Here is a 24,458-nt window from a genome sequence, read left to right on the forward strand (position 1 = left end):
TTTAGCAAATGCAAAACATAAAAAACAAATCCTTAAAATATCTACATACATTGTTCTTCATTCCAGCAGCACCAAGAGAGTAGTTTTAGGTTAAACATACTGAAGTATTATTAATTTCAGGCTGTGTAACATCTATATAAACTAGCGTGTTTTGTGGTGTCCTGTTAAACAGATGCTCAAGAGTTAATAATTTAATAAGAGCCTTCTTATCACAATATAAGAAGTGGCGGCCATACAAACACATTTGTTTGGGTTAATTGACAGGTCCTGCTCTCACACAATTGGTCGCAATGTTTTGAATTGTATAACAAATATCCAACCTACTTGTGTGACGTCTGCTCTTTGATCCAAATTAGGTCAAAGGAAACCAGGATTTAATGGGAAATTTTGAGATAGCTTTATGGCATCATACTTTCCCATGTCTATCTATTCTAAATATTTTGCTTATTCATTTTATTACAAACTAATCACCCTTGGTTGTCTTGTGGGGATGCACGACCACTAAGTTTGTTCCAATTTTGAAAAAAAGAATATGAGACAACATTTTGGGAGTTTGATGAGGAGCATATTGCTTAGGGCAGTACAAAAACTAACTATACCCTAAATAACTAACTATACCCATGATTTAAACAGTTGCAGCAATATGACACATTTGATTAAAAAAGGAGATTAGATTAGTGCATATTATCCAACATTCCATTTTTGGTCTAAAATACTCTTACCTATAATGGAAGAAAAATAAAGATATAAACTTTTGGAAAATATTGAAGTTTATCCAAATTCATCATATTATCACATTATGCTTAACTGTCATAGCTGCTGGTAGACTTGCGCAGCAGTAAAAACATTTGTTTTCTGAATATTCGTCTGCACTATTCAGTATTTGTTTCAATTTAAATGAAACAATTACTGACTATTAAAAGTTCCTTTGCTACTTGTTAAAAAGTTCACCTGTAGCCTTATACTTACCTATAGTGCGCTGGAGAAGCAGCTCTAATCCTAAACCTCCTCTACAGAGCCCAAGGCTGTGCTAATAGGAGGCTTAGCACATTAGACCAAGAAACTAACAAAAGGTTCTCCTTTAGTGCAAGTTCTGGGATCTGTCGTACAAAGCCTCCTATTAGTCCTGGGCTCTGTGAAGAATTCTCAGGATTAGCGCTGCTCCCCCAACACACTATAGGTAAGTATTTTACCTTAAAAAGATAATTTAAAGAAAACAAATGTATACTATTGAATTTTGTTTATATTTGTTTTTTTTAAAAAAGAATTAGTGAATTCATTTGTATATTTGTCATATGAAAATGAAATGAATATACCTATTTTTATTACAAAAATGCATACATAACAAAACAAATGCACATTAGACATGTGTGTTTTGTTTCGGGCTAATTTCGTTTTCGGCCGAATTTTGGCCGATTCAGAGATTTGAATGCATTTGTATTTCTGAATCAGAACCATAACTAAAATCCCGAAAAATTCTGAAAATGAAAAAATCAGTTTCCGAATTTTCCGATCCATTATTCATATTCAAAATTTTTCATTTTTCTAATCTAAACCACAGTTCCCCGTCACCACCGACACTAACTTAATCACTAAATAAAGCTATTAACCCCTAAACTGCCGTTCCCTGACATCGCAGACAATAACTAAACCTATTAACCCCTAATCCGCAGTTCGCAGACATCGCCGACACTAACTAAACCTATTAACCCCTAAACCGCCATTCCCAAACATCGGCAACACTCACTTAACCTATCAATCCCTGAACCGAGGTTCCCCGACATCGCTGACACTGATACACTAAATAAACCTCTTAACCCCTAAACCGCTGTTCCCAAACATCGCCAACACTAACTAAACCTATTAACCCCTAAACCGCTGTTCCCAAACATTGCCTACACTAACTAAATCTATTAACCCCTAAACTGCCATTCCCAAACATTGCCAACACTAACTAAACCTATTAACCCCTAAACCGCCGTTCCCAAACATCGCCTACACTAACTAAACCTATTAACCCCTAAACCGCCATTCCCAAACATTGCCAACACTAACTAAACCTATTAACCCCTAAACTGCCGTTCCCAAACATTACCAACACTAACTAAACCTATTAACCCCTAAACCGACGCCCCCTACATCTACTAGAAACCCCTAAACCTAACACCCCCTAACTTTAACATAATTAAAATAGACCTAAATTAAAGTTACAATTATTAACTAACTACATATTTAAAAATAAATACAAACTTACCTGTGAAATAAAAATAAAACTTAAGCTTACACTAATAAAACTTATTACTAAAAATAAAAATCCTAAGATTACTAAAAAATTCAAACTACAATTACAAAAAAAAATTCTATTAAAAATAATAAAAATGATTCCTATTCTAATACCCCGTAGGGCATTGCTCTGAAGTTAACAGCTCTTTTGCAAAAAAACTATAAGAAAACCCCACCCTACAAACCCACAAAATAAGGAAAACCTAACTAAAAAAAACTAATCTACCCATTGCCCTGAAAAGGGCATTTGTATGGGCATTGCCCTTAAAAGGGCATTCAGCTCTTTTACTGCCCTTAAAAGGCATTCAGCTCTTTTTCGGCCTATTAAAATAAAAAAAGCAATAATCTAAATAAAAAAAACACCCCAAAAAAATAAAAAAAATAACACTAACCCCAAAATCAGTATTCACAATTCCAATTCACAAGTCCAGCGAATGATCTTCATCCAGGCGGCTCCATGTTCATCCATCGTGTGACCGGCTTCTTCTTCACCCCCTAACATTACGAACCCTCACCCCCAACCCACAAAATAAAAAATACCTAACTAAAAAATTTTTTAAGAAGGTGTTTGTTTTCATTTTTTTGCAAAAGAGCTGTTAACTTTAGGGCAATACCTTTTAAGGGCCATTGGTAATTTATTGTAGATATATATTTTTTTATTTTGGGTTGTTTTTTTTAAACGGGGTATTAGAATAGGAATACTTTTTTATTATTTTTGAAAATTTCTTGTTATTTTTTGTAATGGGATTTTTTTATTTTTGGGGTGTTTTTTTTAGATTAGTTTAGGGGTTAATAGGTTTAGTTAGTGTCAACTGTGTGGGGCGACGGCAGTTTAGGGGTTAATAGCTTTATTTAGTGTCGGCGATGTGGGTGGCGGCAGCAGTTTTAGATAATTTTGTTTCGGCAATCGCCAGCATATTATTAAAGTTTAGTTGAATTGTTTTTTTGGATCCTTTTGCTTTTTTCGGGTCCATTCTTTATTCATATGCATTATTTTATTCTAAACTTCAGAATAGAATAATGAATATGAATAAAGAATGGATACGAAAAAACAATTGAATCCGAAATAACAATTTAACTTAAATTAACTAATTTGCCAAAACAATTTTTTTTTTTAAACTTAACTCATTTGCTGAAACAAAATTATTTATTTAACTAATGAAAATTAAACAAAACAATTTTTTTTAGCGTTGCACATGTCTAATGCACATGCCTTTCTTTCTTTCTCTCTCTCTCTTTCCCTCTTTCTCTCTCTCTCTCTCTCTCTCTCTGTATCTTTCTTTCTTTTTCTCTTTCTCTCTCTCTCTCTCTCTTTCTCTCTTTTTCTTTCTTTCTTTCTTTCTTTCTTTCTTTCTTTCTTTCTTTCTTTCTTTCTTTCTTTCTTTCTTTCTCCAACATTGGTGTGTCCGGTCCACGGCGTCATCCTTACTTGTGGGATATTCTCTTCCCCAACAGGAAATGGCAAAGAGTCCCAGCAAAGCTGGCCATATAGTCCCTCCTAGGCTCCGCCCACCCCAGTCATTCTCTTTGCCGTTGCACAGGCAACATCTCCACGGAGATGGTTAAGAGTTTTTTGGTGTTTAAATGTAGTTTTTATTCTTCTATCAAGTGTTTGTTATTTTAAAATAGTGCTGGTATGTACTATTTACTCTGAAACAGAAAAGGATGAAGATTTCTGTTTGTGAGAGGAAGATGATTTTAGCAGACAGTAACTAAAATCGATTGCTGTTTCCACATAGGACTGTTGAGATGAAGTAACCAGTTGGGGGAAACAGTTAGCAGACTTTTCTGCTTAAGGTATGACTAGCCATATTTCTAACAAGACCATGTAATGCTGGAAGGCTGTCATTCCCCCTCATGGGGACCGGTAAGCCATTTTCTTAGTCAAAAAAAAAAAAAAAAAAAAGAATAAAGGGCTTATTATGGGCTAAAAAACTGGTAGACATTTTTATGGGCTAAATCGATTGCTTTATTTGGGCATTTTATTCAGATTTAGGCTGACAATTTGCATTTATAATCTTGGGGAACGTTTATTAAACGGCAGGCACTGTGTTAGACACCTTTTCCAGTCAGGGGGCCTTTCTAGTTATAGACTGAGCCTCATTTTCGCGCCATTACTGCGCGGTTGTTTTTTAAAAGCAGGGCATGCAGATGCATGTGTGAGGATCTAAAAATTGCTGGAAAAGCTTCTAGAAGGCGTCAATTGGTATCGTATTCCCCTCTGGGCGTGGTTGGGTCTCAGCAAAGACTATAGCTGGGACTGTATAGGGGTTAAATTTATAAACGGCTCCGGTTTCGTTATTTTAAGGGTTAAAGCTCTGAAATTTGGTGTGCAATACTATTAATGCTTTAAGACACTGTGGTGAAATTTTGGTAATTTTTGAACAATTCCTTCATACTTTTTCACATATTCAGTAATAAAGTGTTTTCTGTTTAAAATTTAAAGAGACAGTAACGGTTTTGTTTTAAAACGTTTTTTTGTGCTTTGTTGACAAGTTTAAGCCTGTTTAACATGTCTGTACCTTCAGATAAGCTATGTTCTATATGTATGAAAGCCAATAGGTCTCCCCATTTAAATTTATGTGATAATTGTGCCATAGCGTCCAAACAAAGTAAGGACAGTACTGCCACAGATAATGAAATTGCCCAAGATGATTCCTCAGATGAGGGGAGTAAACATGATACTACATCATCTCCTACTGTGTCTACACCAGTTTTGCCCACGCAGGAGGCCCCTAGTACATCTAGTGCGCCAATGCTTATTACCATGCAACAATTAACGGCTGTAATGGATAACTCCATAGCAAATATTTTATCCAAAATGCCTACTTATCAGAGAAAGCGCGATTGCTCTGTTTTAAACACTGAAGAGCAAGAGGGCGCTGATGATAATTGTTCTGTCATACCCTCACACCAATCTGAAGGGGCCATGAGGGAGGTTTTGTCAGATGGAGAAATCTCAGATTCAGGAAAAATTTCTCATCAAGCTGAACCTGATGTTGTGACATTTAAATTTAAATTAGAACATCTCCGAGCACTGCTTAAGGAGGTGTTATCTACTCTGGATGATTGTGACAGCTTGGTCATTCCAGAGAAATTATGCAAGATGGACAAGTTCCTAGAGGTTCCGGTGCACCCCGACGCTTTTCCTATACCCAAGCGGGTGGCGGACATAGTAAATAAGGAGTGGGAAAAGCCCGGCATACCTTTTGTTCCCCCCCCTATATTTAAGAAATTATTTCCTATGGTCGACCCCAGAAAGGACTTATGGCAGACAGTCCCTAAGGTCGAGGGGGCAGTTTCTACTCTAAACAAACGCACTACTATTCCTATCGAAGATAGTTGTGCTTTCAAAGATCCTATGGATAAAAAATTGGAAGGTTTGCTTAAAAAGATTTTTGTACAGCAAGGTTACCTTCTACAACCAATTTCGTGCATTGTTCCTGTCACTACAGCAGCGTGGTTCTGGTTCGAGAAACTAGAAAAGTCGCTCAGTAGAGAGACTCCATATGAGGAGGTTATGGACAGAGTTCACGCACTTAAATTGGCTAACTCTTTTATTTTAGATGCCGCTTTGCAATTAGCTAGATTAGCGGCGAAAAATTCAGGGTTTGCTATCGTGGCGCGCAGAGCGCTTTGGCTAAAGTCTTGGTCAGCGGATGTGTCATCCAAGACAAAATTGCTTAACATCCCTTTCAAAGGTAAAACTCTATTTGGACCAGAATTGAAAGAGATTATTTCAGACATCACTGGGGGAAAGGGCCACGCCCTTCCACAAGATAGGTCTTTTAAGGCTAAAAATAAGTCTAATTTTCGTCCCTTTCGCAATTTCAGGAACGGACCGGCCTCTAATTCTGCATCCTCTAAGCAAGAGGGTAATGCCTCACAACCCAAACCAGCCTGGAAACTGATGCAAGGCTGGAACAAGGGTAAGCAGGCCAAGAAGCCTGCCACTGCTAACAAAACAGCATGAAGGAGTAGCCCCCGATCCGGGACCAGATCTAGTGGGGGGCAGACTCTCTCTCTTTGCTCAGGCTTGGGCAAGAGATGTTCAGGATCCCTGGGCGCTAGAAATAGTTTCTCAAGGTTATCTCCTGGAATTCAAGGAACTACCCCCAAGGGGAAGGTTCCACATGTTTCACTTATCCTCAAACCAAATAAAGAGACAGGCATTCTTACATTGTGTAGAAGACCTGTTAAAGATGGGAGTGATACACCCAGTTCCAATAAAGGAACAAGGAATGGGATTTTATTCCAATCTGTTCGTAGTTCCCAAAAAAGAGGGAACTTTCAGACCAATTTTGGATTTGAAGATCCTAAACAAATTTCTCAGGGTACCATCGTTCAAGATGGAAACCATTCGAACGATTCTACCCACTATCCAGGAAAGTCAATTTATGTCTACCGTGGATCTAAAGGATGCGTACCTACATATTCCTATCCACAAAGAACATCATCAGTTCCTAAGGTTCGCTTTTCTGGACAAGCATTACCAGTTTGTGGCCCTCCCATTCGGGTTAGCCACTGCTCCAAGGATTTTCACAAAGGTGCTAGGGTCCCTTCTAGCAGTTCTAAGACCGAGGGGCATCGCAGTAGTACCTTACTTGGATGACATTCTAATACAAGCGTCGTCCCTGTCAAAAGCAAAGGCTCATACGGACATCGTTCTAGCCTTTCTCAGTTCACACGAATGGAAGGTGAACATAGAAAAAAGTTCTCTGTCTCCGTCGACAAGAGTTCCCTTCTTGGGAACAATAATAGATTCCTTAGAAATGAGGATTTTTCTGACAGAGGTCAGAAAATCAAAACTTCTAAGCTCTTGTCAAGTGCTTCATTCTGTTCCTCGTCCTTTTCCATAGCGCAGTGCATGGAAGTAGAAGGGTTGATGGTTGCAACAATGGACATAGTTCCTTTTGCACAAATTCATCTAAGACCATTACAACTGTGCATGCTCAAACAGTGGAATGGGGATTATACAGACTTGTCTCCAATGATTCAAGTAGATCAAAAGACCAGAGATTCACTCCGTTGGTGGCTGACCCTGGACCATCTGTCCCAGGGAATGAGCTTCCGCAGACCAGAGTGGGTCATTGTCACGACCGACGCCAGTCTAGTGGGCTGGGGCGCGGTCTGGGAATCCCTGAAAGCTCAGGGTCTATGGTCTTGGGAAGAGTCTCTTCTCCCGATAAACATTCTGGAACTGAGAGCGATATTCAATGCTCTCAGAGCTTGGCCTCAACTAGCAAAGGCCAAATTCATAAGGTTCCAATCAGACAACATGACGACCGTTGCATATATCAATCATCAGGGGGGAACAAGGAGTTCCCTGGCGATGAAAGAAGTGACCAAAATAATTCAATGGGCGGAGGATCACTCCTGCCACTTGTCTGCGATCCACATCCCAGGAGTGGAAAACTGGGAGGCGGATTTTCTGAGTCGTCAGACATTCCATCCGGGGGAGTGGGAACTCCATCTGGAGATCTTTGCCCAAATAACTAAATTATGGGGCATTCCAGACATGGATCTGATGGCGTCTCGTCAGAACTTCAAGGTTCCTTGCTACGGGTCCAGATCCAGGGATCCCAAGGCGACTCTAGTAGATGCACTAGTAGCACCTTGGACCTTCAACCTAGCTTATGTATTTCCACCGTTTCCTCTCATTCCCAGGCTGGTAGCCAGGATCAATCAGGAGAGGGCCTCGGTGATCTTGATAGCTCCTGCGTGGCCACGCAGGACTTGGTATGCAGACCTGGTGAATATGTCATCGGCTCCACCATGGAAGCTACCTTTGAGACAGGACCTTCTTGTTCAGGGTCCATTCGAACATCCAAATCTGGTCTCCCTCCACCTGACGGCTTGGAGATTGAACACTTGATTCTATCGAAGCGTGGGTTTTCAGATTCTGTGATAGATACTCTGGTTCAGGCCAGAAAACCGGTAACTAGAAAAATTTACCATAAAATATGGAAAAAATATATCTGTTGGTGTGAATCCAAAGGATTCCCATGGAATAAGATAAAAATTCCTAAGATTCTCTCCTTTCTACAAGAAGTTTTGGAGAAAGGATTATCTGCAAGTTCTCTAAAGGGACAGATCTCTGCTTTATCTGTCTTACTACACAAAAGACTGGCAGTTGTGCCAGATGTTCAAGCATTTGTTCAGGCTCTGGTTAGGATCAAGCCTGTTTACAGACCTTTGACTCCTCCCTGGAGTCTAAATCTAGTTCTTTCAGTTCTTCAAGGGGTTCTGTTTGAACCTTTACATTCCATAGATATTAAGTTACTATCTTGGAAAGTTTTGTTTTTGGTTGCAATTTCTTCTGCTAGAAGAGTTTCAGAGTTATCTGCTCTGCAGTGTTCTCCGCCCTATCTGGTGTTCCATGCAGATAAGGTGGTTTTGCGTACTAAGCCTGGTTTTCTTCCTAAGGTTGTTTCTAACAAAAATATTAACCAGGAGATAGTTGTACCTTCTTTGTGTCCGAATCCAGTTTCAAAGAAGGAACGTTTGTTACACAATTTGGACGTAGTCCGTGCTCTAAAATTCTATTTAGAGGCTACAAAAGATTTCAGACAAACATCTTCCTTGTTTGTTGTTTATTCTGGTAAAAGGAGAGGTCAAAAAGCGACTTCTACCTCTCTTTCCTTTTGGCTTAAAAGCATCATCCAATTGGCTTATAAGACTGCCGGACGGCAGCCTCCTGAAAGAATCACAGCTCACTCCACTAGAGCTGTGGCTTCCACATGGGCCTTCAAGAACGAGGCTTCTGTTGACCAGATATGTAAGGCAGCGACTTGGTCTTCACTGCACACTTTTGCCAAATTTTACAAATTTGATACTTTTGCTTCTTCGGAGGCTATTTTTGGGAGAAAGGTTTTGCAAGCTGTGGTGCCTTCCGTTTAGGTAACCTGATTTGCTCCCTCCCTTCATCCGTGTCCTAAAGCTTTGGTATTGGTTCCCACAAGTAAGGATGACGCCATGGACCGGACACACCAATGTTGGAGAAAACAGAATTTATGCTTACCTGATAAATTACTTTCTCCAACGGTGTGTCCGGTCCACGGCCCGCCCTGGTTTTTTAATCAGGTCTGATGAATTATTTTCTCTAACTACAGTCCCCATGGTACCATATGGTTTCTCCTATATATATTTCCTCCTGTCCGTCGGTCGAATGACTGGGGTGGGCGGAGCCTAGGAGGGACTATATGGCCAGCTTTGCTGGGACTCTTTGCCATTTCCTGTTGGGGAAGAGAATATCCCACAAGTAAGGATGACGCCATGGACCGGACACACCGTTGGAGAAAGTAATTTATCAGGTAAGCATAAATCCTGTTTTCTCTCTTTCTTTATTTCTTTCTCTCTTTCTCTTTCTTTCTCTCTTTCTCTCTTTTCTCTCTCTCTCTCTCTCTCTCTTTCTCTCTCTTTATCTCTCCCTCTCTCTCTACCTTTCTCTCTTTCTCTCTTTTCTCTCTCTCTCTCTCTCTCTCTCTCCCTCTCTCTCTACCTTTCTCTCTTTCTTTCTCTCTTCCTTTCTCTCTATGGGGTCTATTTATCAAGCTCCGAACCACGACCACGAATCTGCAGGGGGCAGTATTGCACCAGCAGTTCACAAGCTGGTGCAATGATAAATACCGAAAGTGTATGATGTTGGCATTTATCGATGTGTGATGGACATGGTTCGCCATAGCGGATCATGTCCGTCCTCGCAATGATAAATGGACCCCTTTCTCCTTTCTTTCTTTCTTTCTTTCTTTCTTTCTCTCTTTCTCTCATTTTTGTGCTTTCTCTCTTTCTTTCCTTCTTTCTTTCTTTCTTTCTTTCTTTCTCTCTTTCTCTGTTTCAGGCTTTCTCTATTTCTTTCTTTCATGCTTTCTCTCTTTCTCTTTCTCTCTCTCTCTCCCTCTCTCACTTTCTCTCTCTCTTTCTCTCTTTCTTTCTCTCATTCTCTCTTTCTCTCCTATCTCTCTCTTTCATGCTTTCTCTCTTTCTCTTTCTCTCTCTCTCCCTCTCTCACTTTCTCTCTCTCTTTCTCTCATTCTCTCATTCTCTCCTTTCTCTCTCTTTCATGCTTTCTCTCTTTCTCTTTCTCTTGTTCTCTCTCTCTTTCTCTTTCTCTCTCTCTCTTTCTCTCTCTATTTCTCTTTCTCTCTCTCTTTCTTTCTCTCTCTCTTTCTTTGTCTCTCTTTCATTCTTTCTCTCTCTTTCTTTATCTTTCTTTTTCTCTCTTTCTTTCTCTCTTTCTTTCTCTCTTTCTCTCTTTCTCTCTCTCTCTCTCTCTCTCTCTTTCTTTCTCTCTTTCTTTATCTCTCTTTCTTTATCTTTTTCTCTCTCTTTAGAGTTTCCTAAACAATATCATGTATGTGCTAAATTATTTTGCAATCTAATTGATGTCTGTAAAATTACCTACAGCAGATTTTGTCAACGAGTTCCCATTGGTCATTATAGCAGAAGTTTAAGATTCGATAATTGGTTAGTTTTTTTATCTAAAACACACAATCATTTTCAGAATCGCCCTTACCAAAACTAAACTACAATAAATTCATGTGTGTTTGAACAGTAGCTTCTTACACTATGCTTTTTTATTGTAGCTGCTGACACTACAAGGTTAGAAAAGTAACCTGTCTGAGCCATCTTTCTTCTGACAAAATCTTCTGTTAGCAAAAAAGCAATATAAGGTTCATATGTCAAGATCTATCAGTGGAAGCTACATTAGTTAAGACAACTTTAAATAATTTTTTCAGGTTATTACTAAATTGTGGCATTAAATATGTTTATTGACAAAAAAAACATTGTAGTTGCATGATAACTGTAAATTTTCAATATTTTTCTTAATTTTGACAGTTATTCTCTTTGTATCAAAACTTCTTCTTTTTTAGTTATTACAAAATTGTGTCATTTGGAGCTAATAAAAAAACATGTTTACTGACTGAAAAAAAACATATTTTAGTTGCATGATAAGCACCAGATGAGGCCAGTAGTTACTTCCAAATTGCGATTATTACTATAATAATCACTTCATAGTTATAAGGATATAAAACTTCTTATTTTAATTGTGAGACTTCCCTCTTTTAATTGTGGGGCCATATGATATATTTCTATGGTGGGGGGGTAATAAAGGTCTTCTAAAAATCTCTAGCATTTCAATTGAAAATCTCTAGAGTCTCTAAAATGTAACCAATGCTTAGAAGTAGTTGTAAATTGTTAAGACAATTGGCTAGCAGCTAGACAGACACAGAACCACTTACTTAAAACATGAAGATCTCTGGCTATAAATAAGGAGTCTCAAGTTTTGGTGCTAGGGGTCCTTTTTAATAGACCAGAGGACCAAGAAGGAACCTAATATGAAAGTGATATTTAGTAATTGCCATTTTATTCAAATGACCTATAAATGACAGTGGAATAAGACCCCCTATTTAAGCTGGTGCACAGGTGTATTCTTATGCAAGTTTCATGCATTTTTAATAAATCATGGTTGACCATCTTCATGCCACGGAGACAAGTGACCTCTTATTTTAAAGAGGGGAGTCCTCCCTTTCTATGTAGGGGTCACTAGCCCCTCTAGCCCACGCAGTAAGAGATAGAAGCTCCATTACATTTGCCTCTCTCTCAGGTTAAACAGCACTTAAGGTGCTGCTGCTGGTTATCCAATATTCATTTGATATGGAATACTCTGGTCTGGAGCTGTGATACTGGCTTCCATTAACCCTGTCTTACTTCCTAGAATTCCTTACATAAAAGAGGTAGGAAATTAATTGTATATTGTAGTGACCAGTGATGAGCAATGGTTTTGCAAAACAAATAGAACTTCAAATATTTTGCTAATATTCCATAATGCATTTGTCCTTTTAATATCAAGGACTCCATTCATGAAGCTGGGGATGTAACTTTCTAGCCCTTGCTGTGCAGGCTTGCTCATTCAAGCTTGAAACCCACACTATAAGAAGCATCATTTGTAGGTCAAAAAGCGTTGGTTAAATCATCCAAGGGTTATTTGTCCTGAATTATTGGCAAGTCCTGCTCTTACACTCAACCTAGAACCTTGTCCATCTGCAAATTAATAAATGGAGCACCAAATATTAAATGTAAAATAAATATTCAGTAGCATAATTTTTTTTTTTGCCTAAGCTACTTAATTAGTTAAATAAATGAGAGCACAAATACTTTTCTGGAATATAAAACAATTAAAAAATAAATAAAAGATGGGATCATTTAATTTGTTTATAGCTGGCATGCACATTGTTTCATTTTCAAAAAATAAACACAATATACTTAATTTTTTTAAAATATATTATTCCTTTATTGATACACTTTAGAGTTCCTACAATAGACTATAGGTACAGCAGTATCATGAATGTGTTTGTATCAGTCTCAGTGCTTGAGCAGAAATAGAATATAGATACAGCAGTATCATGAATGTGTTTGTGTCAGTCTCAGTGCTTGAGCAGAAGGAGACTATGAGGCCTATTTACTAAAGGTCTTGCGGACCTGATCCCACAGTGCGGAACAGGTCCGCAAGACCTCGCTGAATGTGGAGATCAATACGCTCTCCGTATTCAGCATTGCACCAGCAGTTCACAAGAGCTGCTGGTGCAACGTCACCCCCTGCAGACTTGCGGCCAAATTTGGAAAACTTGATGGACAGCCCTATATTCAGTTGAGTACGTAGAATGATAGAATATATATATATATATATATATATATATATATATATATATATATATATATATATATATATATATACACATACAGGGGTTGAAAAATATCACTAAGGTTTATTAGTCAGGGGTTAAAAGCTACTAGTCTAGAGAGAAAAAGTTACTAGTCCACTCATTGTTAAAGATAGGAAAAAGTTGTCAGCACCAATGGAAATTTCAAGCCCTGTATATATATATATATATATATATATATATATATATATATATATATACAAATACAATATTTGTTTTTTTAGCACAACTCACAAAAAGTTTAAATCCACATCTGGGAGTGCTGCCAATATGACCCAGTAATTACACAAACAAAGAGGTATCAGCGCACATCCATTTTCCAAAGCACAACATATTTTTTGAACTGCTGCAAAAATTGCCTGCAAATACATCAAGAGACAACTATTCTTTTTTAAATAATATTGGGAACTTAGTCACACAATATGGCCATATTTTGCTTAGCCAGTCACCACTTACAAGGTGCCCCAATTTGACTGGTCCTAACACTACAGTCCTTTTGCCACAGAGGGCTGAATCATTCCTACTTTTACTCTTCATAATAGAATGAGACTCCCTGGCTTTTTATTCACAACTCTATTACACTATTATGAGCATACCTGAACTTTGGTGGGGTGCTTAAACCAATGGGATATGGTCAGTCTCCCTGGTAATTTTAAATACAAAATTTAGTTTTTTTTAGCACACCTTACAAAAAGTTAAAATCCACATCTGGGAGTGCTGCCAATATGACCCAGTAATTACACAAACAAAGAGGTATCAGCGCACATCCATTTTCCAAAGCACAACATATTTTTTGAACTGCTGCAAAAAATTGCCTGCAAATACATCAAGAGACAACTATTCTTTTTTAAATAATATTGGGAACTTAGTCAAACAATATGGCCATATTTTGCTTAGCCAGTCACCACTTACAAGGTGCCCCAATTCGACTGGTCCTAACACTACAGTCCTTTTGCCACAGAGGGCTGAATCATTCCTGCTTTTACTCTTCATAATAGAATGAGACTCCCTGACTTTTTATTCACAACTCTATTACACTGTTATGAGCACACCTGAACTGGGGTAGGGTGCTTAAACAAATGGGAGATGGTCAGTCTCCCTGGTAATTTTAAATAGAAATACAAAATTAGTTTTTTTAGCACACCTTACAAAAAGTTTAAATCCACATCTGGGAGTGCTGCCAATATGACCCAGTAATTACACAAACAAAGAGGTATCAGCGCACATCCATTTTCCAAAGCACAACATATTTTTTGAACTGCTGCGAAAAATTGCCTGCAAATACATCAAGAGACAACTATTCTTTTTTAAATAATATTGGGAACTTAGTCACACAATATGGCCATATTTTGCTTAGCCAGTCACCACTTACAAGGTGCCCCAATTCGACTGGTCCTAACACTACAGTCCTTTTGCCACAGAGGGCTGAATCATTCCTGCTTTTACTCTTCATAATAGAATGAGACTCCCTGGCTTTTTATTCATAACTCTATTACACTGTTATGAGCACACCTGAACTTGGGTGGGGTGCTTAAACCAATAGGAGATGGTCAGTCTCCCTGGTAATTTTAAATGCAAATACAAAATTTGTTTTTTTAGCACACCTTACAAATGTTTAAATCCACATCTGGGAGTGCTGCCAATATGACCCAGTAATTACACAAACAAAGAGGTATCAGCGCACATTCATTTTCCAAAGCACAACATATTTTTTGAACTGCTGCAAAAAATTGCCTGCAAATACATCAAGAGACAACTATCATTTTTTAAATAATATTGGGAACTTAGTCACACAATATGGCCATATTTTGCTTAGCCAGTCACCACTTACAAGGTGCCCCAATTTGACTGGTCCTAACACTACAGTCCTTTTCGAACAGAGGGCTGAATCATTCCTGCTTTTACTCTTCATAATAGAATGAGACTCCCTGGCTTTTTATTCACAACTCTATTACACTGTTATGAGCACACCTGAACTTGGGTGGGGTGCTTAAACCAATGGGAGATGGTCAGTCTCCCTGGTAATTTTAAATACAAATACAAAATGTGTTTTTTTAACACACCTTACAAAAAGTTTAAATCCACATCTGGGAGTGCTGCCAATATGACCCAGTAATTACACAAACAAAGAGGTATCAGCGCACATCCATTTTCCAAAGCACAACATATTTTTTGAACTGCTGCAAAAAATTGCCTGCAAATACATCAAGAGACAACTATTCTTTTTTAAATAATATTGGGAAGTTAGTCACACAATATGGCCATATATTGCTTAGCCAGTCACCACTTACAAGGTGCCCCAATTCGACTGGTCCTAATACTACAGTCCTTTTGCCACAGAGGGCTGAATCATTCCTGCTTTTACTCTTCATAATAGAATGAGACTCCCTGGCTTTTTATTCACAACTCTATTACACTGTTATGAGCACACCTGAACTTGGGTGGGGTGCTTAATCCATTGGGAGATGGTCAGTCTCCCTGGTAATTTTAAATACAAATACAAAATGTGTTTTTTTAGCACACCTTACAAAAAGTTAAAATCCACATCTGGGAGTGCTGCCAATATGACCCAGTAATTACACAAACAAAGAGGTATCAGCGCACATCCATTTTCCAAAGCACAACATATTTTTTGAACTGCTGCAAAAAATTACCTGCAAATACATCAAGAGAGAACTATTCTTTTTTAAATAATATTGGGAACTTAGTCACACAATATGGCCATATTTTGGTTAGCCAGTCACCACTTACAAGGTGCCCCAATTCGACTGGTCCTAACACTACAGTCCTTTTGCCACAGAAGGCTGAATCATTCCTGCTTTTACTCTTCATAATAGAATGAGATTTCCTGGCTTTTTATTCACAGCTCTATTACACTGTTATGAGCACACCTGAACTTTGGTGGGGTGCTTAAACCAATGGGAAATTGACAGTCTCCCTGGTAATTTCAATGGTGACTGGCTAAGCACCACTATATATATACATAAATGTATATATATATATATATATATATATATATATATACATAAAAAACAAAATAGCAAGAAAATACTCACAGTTTTAGCAAATCCCTGTCCTCTGACCTATTCTGTCTGCACCCTTTCCTGCCACCCTAACTCCTCAATATCCCATGCTCAGTGCAGTCAATAATAAAAATAGGAAAAAGAAACTGTGAGGGGTAATGAAGAGTAAGACTGAGTAACGTTTAAAATAATATGAAACCTAAAATTTTTATTTTAATATTCAGACAAAGCATAACATTTTAAACAACTTTCCAATTTACTTCTGTTAGCTAATTTTCTTAGGTCTAGATTACGAGTTTTGCGTTAGAAGCTATGCGGTGCTAACGAGCAGTTTTCCCTCACCGATCACTTACCTGCAGCGCTGGTATAACGAGTTTTCAGAAACCCGGCGTTAAAAGACAAGAAGTGAGCGTTGAGCAACATTTTGCTCATTACGGCACTCCAATACCAGTGCTGCTTAAGTCAGCAGTGAGCTGGTCGTGTGTGCTCGTGCACGATTTCCCCATAGGAATCAACGGGGAGAGCCAGCTGAAAAAAAGTCTAACACCTGCAAAAAAGCAGCGTAAAATTTCTTAACGCAGCCCCATTGATTCCTATGGGGAAATAAAAGTTATGTTTACACCTTACCCCCTAACATGAACCCCGAGTCTAAACACCCCTAATCTTACACTTATTAACCCCTAATCCAAGCCGGGCGAAGTGGTTCTCTCTCTCTCTCTCTTGTCTTGAGTTTTGTTGCTGATTTTACCTGTTATAGAATAAAGAATTGACTTTTCAATCTTATCCGGAATAAAGTTAAATCGTCCGCATATAAAGCTAATTTTTTATGGGTGTCGTGTAAGAGGAGTCCCTGGATATGAGTAGTGCTTAAGGCGTGGGCTTGGGAAAAAACTCCTCTGTCTAGGGATTTTTTTGAAAGATTGCTCCTGTCTAGGTTTGGATCCCTTTGAAGTCTCCCCCAATGAGGAGGACACCTTTACAGACCTTTTCAATCAGTTGAAGAAGCTTTTTCAAGAATGGTAATTGTTTTGAATTAGGGGCATATAAGGACACTAAAGTGTATTTTATATTATCTAATTGGCAGACTATGATTAGGAATCTACACTTCAGGTCTCTCTCAATAAATTGAATGTCACAAGAGAGAGACTTATGGACTAAAATTGCAACTCCTCTTTTTTTGGTTTGGGAAGATGCTACTTGATAAATTGGATATATTTTGGAGTTTTAGTGAAAGGTGGAGCCCTGAGGCCAGTGGGTGTCTTGAATAAAAGCTAGCTTTATGTTATTTTTTAGTAGGTATCTTAGTCGTAGGCTCTGTTTAGTAGGAGTGTTCAGTCCTTGGGTGTTAAGAGTGGTAATTTTGAGTGGGCACCAGGGGGAGTGAGGGTGGGGTAAGAAGGGGAGAAAAAAAGGTAGGGGGTATGGGGAAAGATATAGGAGAGGGAGAATAAAAGGAGGGATAAAAGCAAGGGAGGGGGCATGGAGAAGTTGTCCTACAGATTAAGTTATGTAAAGAATGCTATTAAGGTTTATGTGGCTAGAAGGCCAAGGGTAGGTCTTTGATTGTATTAATCACAACCAACAGATGCTCTAGTCCACACTTATAAATAGAGAAGTTAAATATTGTGTGGGAGGGAGTGTGCCTAAACAAGGAGAAGTAGGCTGTATCTCACCTAGTCCAGGCACGAGCAGTGAAAATGATCGATTAAGTAAAGTTATTGAAATAAGTATCAACAGAATGAAACACATATTATTAAAACATTCAAATATAGAGTTATAACAGTTTAACATTTTGAAACCTGAGGACCATTCAGACATTTAATTGACTGAGGCGTTACTGCAACATAGTCTACTAAGAAAAAGAATGGGCGGGTGGAGGGGAAGAGAGGGGAGGAAGGGGGGGAGTTAAGTGGAAGAGGGGAGGGGATGGAGGGCGGGGGAAAGCGTTAGAGGAAATCTGATTTGTCCTTGTGTATAGGGGAACATTTGAGTGTTTAGAGGAGACTCTGCAAGAGCAATCCTTTGCCAGATAAATGCTTAGCAACACTAATACGATTTACAACAGAGCAAAATATGACAAGCATGCATCTTATAGGTTTCAAATGCTCTTATGGATTATCTAAATCCTGAGAGGAGCATTTATTATTCTTGGGGGAGAGAGAGGGAATGGGGGAAGAGAGGGAAGGGAGGGATAGGGTAGTAAGGAGAGTGGGGGGATGAGGGCGAGGGGGGTCAGAATGTAATTAGAAGTGAATCATGTTGGAACTAATATCATTATAGATATACTGTTTTATATATATATATATATATATATATATATATATATATATATATACTTGTTTATTTATTACAAAGATATAATTTCATCATGGCACATTTCTTAATAATATTTAAGAGTATGAACTCATATCTATGATTATATACATAGGACCATTTTTTTAGTATGTATTCATTCCTAAACTTCATTTGTACATCAGAAAAACAAAAACAAATGCTGTTTAGCATATATATTAAATAGGACAATACAGTTGTTCATTTAATATCAGACACTTACAACTAGATTACAAGTTGTGCGTTTGTGTTTTAACGCTGAAAAAAAGGCCATTTCAGCGTTAAAACAGCAACACAGCCATTACAAGTCTTGTCGGTAGAGCTGTACTACAAGACTTTTAGCCTCTAACGCAACGTCAGTCCCGCACTCGTAAAAATTATGTTTTTTCATGGGACTTCCATAGCACAGCCATTACAAGTTTTGCAGTGAGGCTAAAAAGCTTGCGTTACACCCTATAATGACAACATCCGTACCGCCATCTGAGACCAGTAGTTATGAGTTTTAGGCAACAAAACTGTTACTCAAAACTCATAACTAAAGTGTTACAAAGTACACTAACACACATAAACTACCTATTAACCCCTAAACTGAGGCCCTCCCGCATCGCAAACACCAAATTAAAGTTATTAATCCCTAATCTGCCGCTCCTGATATCGATGCCACTAATACAATTTATTAACCCCTATTCCGCCACTGCCCGACATCGTCACCACTATAATAAAGTTAGTAACCCCTAAACCGCCACCCTCCCGTATCGCAAGCACTATTTAAATATTATTAACCCCTAAACTGCCATTCGCCCACATCGCCCCCACTATACTAAAATTATTAACCCCTATTCCGCCACTCCCCGCCACCGCCGCTACTATAATAAACCTAATAACCCCCAAACCGCAAGCCCCACACCTAATCTAATAGCCCTAAACTGCCGCCCTCCCGTATTGCAAGCACTATTTAAATATTATTAACCCCTAAACTGCCATTCGCCCACATCGCCCCCACTATTCTAAAGTTATTAACCCCTATTCCGCCACTCCCCGCCACCGCCGCTACTATAATAAACCTATTAACCCCCAAACCGCAAGCCCCCACAACAAAATATATTAAATTAAACTATAAACCCTTAAACCGAAAGCCCCCCACATCGCAATAAACTAATTTAAACTAGTAACCCCTAAACCTAATGCCCCCTATCTTTATATTAAAATTACAATTTCCCTATCTTAAATTCAATTAAAACATACCTGTCAAATTAAAAAACTAAGTTTAAACTAACAATTAAACTAATATAACTATTAAACTAAAATTAAACTTACTACCAATTAAAGAAAACTAAAATACACATTCAAAAATCCTAACACTACTATAACAATTAAAAAGTATCTAGTTACAAAAAATAAAATATGCTAAATTACAAAAAATAACAAACACTTAATTACAAAAAATAATAATTATCAAAAATAAAATTACACCTAATCTAATAGCCCTATAAAAATAAAAAAGCCCACCGAAAAAAAAACCCTAGCCTACAATAAACTACCAATAGCCCTTAAAAGGGCCTTTTGTAGGGCATTGCCCTAAGTTAAACACCTCTTTTACCTGTAAAAAAAATACAAAGACCCCCCAACAGTAAAACCCACCACCCAACCAATCCCCCAAAATAAAAACCTAACTCTAACAAAAACCTAAGCCTCCACAACGAAATATACTAAATTAAACTATTAATCTCTAAACCAAAAACCCCAACATTGCAATAAACTAATTTAAACTAGTAACCCCTAAACCTAATGTCCCCTATCTTTATATTAAAATTACAATTTCCCTATCTTAAATTCAATTAAAACTTATCTGTCAAATTAAAAAAACTAAGTTTAAACTAACAATTAAACTAATATAACTATTAACTAAAATTAAACTTACTACCAATTAAAGAAAACTAAAATACACATTAAAAAAATCCTAACACTACTATAAAAATTAAAAATTATCTAGTTACAAAAAATAAAAAATACTATATTACAAAAAATAACAAACACTAAATAATGAAAAATAACAAATGTAATTATCAAAAATAAAATTACACCTAATCTAAAAGCTCTATAAAAATAAAAAAAGCCCACGCATAATAAAATAACCCTAGCCTACAATAAACTACCAATAGCCCTTAAAAGGGCATTTTGTAGGGCATTGCCCTAAGTTAAACACCTCTTTTACCTGTAAAAAAATACAAAGACCCCCCCAACAGTAAAACCTACCACCCAACCAATTCCCCAAAATAAAAATATAACTCTAACAAAAACCTAAGATACCCATTGCCCTGAAAAGGGCATTTGTATGGGCATTGACCTTAAATGGGCATTTAGCTATTTTACATTGCCCTGAAAAAGGCATTTAGCTCTTTTAAGAAAAGCCGAAACCCTAAATTAAAAAAAAAAAATACCCAAAAAGTTTAAAAAATCCTAACACTAACCCCCGAAGATCAACTTACAATTTCTGAAGTCCGGACATCCAGTCGGTGAGGTCTTTATCCATCCAGGCGGCATCTTCTATCTTCATCCAGACGGCATCTTCTATCTTCATCCGGGCGGCGTCTTCTATCTTCATCCCTGATTTGAACAGCCAATAGAATTTCAGAAGCTCTCATCCTATTGGCTGTTTTGAACAGCCAACAGGATTTCAGTAGCTCTCATCCTATTGGCTAATTTGAATTTCCAAAATCAAATCAGCCAATAGGAATGCAAGGGACGCCATTTTGAAAAGGCTCCCTTGCATTGAAGATTCAGAATACGGCGGTGACGGTATGAAGAGGATGCTCTGTGCCAGATGTCTTCAGGATGGACCCTCTTCGTGCCGCTGGGATTAAGATAGAATACGCCTCTGGGATGAAGATAGAAGATGCCATCTGGATGAAGATGGATCCGCCTTGATGAAGATGGAGCCGCCGGGATGAAGATCCTTCAAGCGGGGCTTCAGAACTGTTAGTACCTAATGAGGGGTTAGTGTTAGGTTTTTTTAAGTTTTTTTGGGTGGGTTTTATTTTTTAGATTAGGGGTTGGGCATTTCTTAAAAGAGCTAAATGCCTGTTTAAAGGCAATGCCCATACAAATGCCCTTTTCATGGCAATTTGTAGATAAGGCTTTTTTTAGATTTTTTGTTTAATTTTGTGGGATTGGGGGGGAGGGGGTTTGTAATGTTAGTGAGTTTTTGTATTTTTGTTTAGAAAAAGGACTGATTTATTTAGGGCAATGCCCTACAAAAGGCCCTTTTATGGGCTATTGGTAGATTATTATAGATTAGGTTTCTTTTATTTTGGGGTGGTTATTTTTAAAATGGGTATTAGAATAGGAATAATTGTTATTATTTTGGATTATTTGTTTGTTATGTTGTGTAATGTTTTTTTTTTTCGTTTTGGGGTGGGTTTTTCTTTTTAGAATAGCCATTTTTTATATTTAAAGGGCAGCAAAAGAGCCGAATGCCCTTTTAAGGGCAATGCCTATACAAATGTCCTTTTCAGGGCAATGGGAAGATTAGGTTTTATTTTATTTTTATTTTGTGGATTTTGAGGGGTGTTTGTTTTTCTTTTGTAGAAAAAGAGCTGATTTCTTTAGAGCAATGCCCTGCAAAAGGCCCTTTTAAGGGCCCACAAAAGGCCCCTTTAAGGGCCCTTGGTTTTTTATTTTGGGGTGTTTTTTTATAGGTTATTAGAATAGGAATAATTTTTATTGTTTTGGATTATTTTGTGTGTTATTTTTTGTAATGGTAGGTTTTTTATTTTTTGTAATATTAGTGTTTTTTATTTTTTGCAATGGTAGTTTTTTTTTTGTAATGTTAGGTTTTAGTGTAAGGCAGCTTAGGTTTTATTTCACAGGTAAGTTTGTATTTATTTTAACTAGGTAGTTAGTAAATAGTTAATAACTATTTACTAACTAGTTTACCTAGTTAAAATAAATACAAACTTACCTGTGAAATAAAAATAAATCCTATGCTAGTTACAATATAACTATTAGTTATATTGTAGCTAGCTTAGGTTTTATTTCACAGGTAAGTATGTAATTAGTTTTAAATAGGTATTATTTAGTTAATAATTGTAACTTTAATTTACCTCTATTTTAATTATGTTAAAGTTAAGGGGTGTTAGGGTTATGGTTAAGGTTAGGTTTAGGGATTAATATAGTTTTATTTAGGTTGTTGCGATGTGGGGGCTGGCGGTTTAGGGGTTAATAGGTTTATTTTGTGGTAGTGATGTGGGAGGCCAAAGGTTTAGGGGTTAAAAACTTTATTTAGTGGTGGGGAGGTCAGGGAGTGGGGGAATAGGAGTTAATAGATTTATTATAGTGTGGGCAACGTTGGGGTACAGGGGAATAGGGGTTAATAACTTTAGTATAGTGGTGGCGATATCGGGAGCGGCAGATTAGGGGTCAATAGATTGATTTCAGTGACGGCGATATTGGGAGTGGCAGGTTAGGGGTTAATAACTTTATGTAGTTGTCTGCAATGTTGGGGGGATTGATGTCTATGGGGAAAGTGTGCATGAGCACGTCAAAACAGCGCTTGTATTTTGTGCGGTATGGATCTCAAAGCAACCATATCGCAAGTACAAGGCTGCTGTTTGAAAACTTGTAATGGCAGCGCAATGGAGTGAGAAATAATGCAATTTTAGTTGCGTTCGTTTCGCAGCCCGTTGCGCCTATAACTTGTAATCTACCTGTTATTTAATACAGGATGTCAGGCATTAGACACATCTCCTAGACTCATATATATATATATATATATTATTTATACAATACTGAGTACACAATAACTGAAAATTTGACATAAGTTGTACGTTAAAATCTCTATTTTGATGCTTTCAAGTTACACAGAATTAAGTGAGTGACCAATCTCAATCATCTGAACAAATGTTTCTTTTTTTATCTTTGAGACATCCAACTATAATGTGTATTTTAGTATAGAGATTGTTCTAGTTCATGTGTGTTTCAGAACTTAAAGTGAAGGTAAACGTTGATGAATGAAAGCCCGGTTTTTAAAAATACTATTAAAAACAGGGGCACTTCATCGAAGTTTAGAAAGCAGCATTTTTGTTTAAAAACGTACCTTTCTTCTTTTCACAGCCAGAGCAGCTTCCCCCACCCGGAGATCCTCTCTTCACATGTCAGCAATGACTAATCCGGCTTCCTCCAATCATGGCATGGCCCCCGGCAATGATTCCCCTGGGGGGAAAGCCGTGATTGGAAGAAGCCGTATTAGTGGATTAGTCATTGCTGATGCGTGAAGAGAGGATCTCTGGGTGGGGAAGCTGCTCCAGCTGTGTAAACAAAACGGCTGCTTTCTAAACTTTGATGAACCGGGCTTTCATTCATAAAAGTTTACCTTCACTTTATTGCAAATCTGTGATATTACAGCACAGAGTTTTAAAATAAGCTTTTATTTCAAATAAATTAAATATTATCTAAATATGATAATATAGTTTTACAGCATACTATTGTCATTCACCTATTTCCTGACAATGTGTGGAATTGTCATCAGAAAAAAAACATGCAAGAAACCCAGTTTCTAGTAAATTATGCAAAAAAATGTTTTTAAATTTTGTTTTTAATATGTTGGAAGATTGACTTTCAATGAAAAGTATTACTGGAGTTTACATAGTAGGGAGACTTTCAAAAACTACACAAAAACTGGGTTACCTGATGGAATGTTAAGATTTTAATTTGGAAAATGGGCTGCAAAAGCCAAAGAACTAATTTAAGCAATTGTAATAGAGTGTTATTATCCAGTACTGAGAAGTTACTAATGATTATACAGGGATGTTTGGTATTGAGATAGAGCAGACTTTGTTTACATCTGTCCCAAAAATATCCAATAGGGATTTCAGAAAAAGCATTTTAAGAAAAAAATATTTTATCAAACCTGGCATCAGAGGTGGTAACACAGAGGATGCACTACTAAAGAGGGAAGCCCAATGGATATTTAGATTAAATTCAGTAATGCCATTTTGCATGAATGAGTATAATAACTTTTGGGTATACTTATGATCTGCAATACAATACACCAGAAATGTGAATAATATAATATACTTTACTATGTACACCCTAGTTT

This window comes from Bombina bombina, chromosome 1 (assembly GCF_027579735.1).
Source record: "Bombina bombina isolate aBomBom1 chromosome 1, aBomBom1.pri, whole genome shotgun sequence".
Taxonomy (NCBI): domain Eukaryota; kingdom Metazoa; phylum Chordata; class Amphibia; order Anura; family Bombinatoridae; genus Bombina; species Bombina bombina.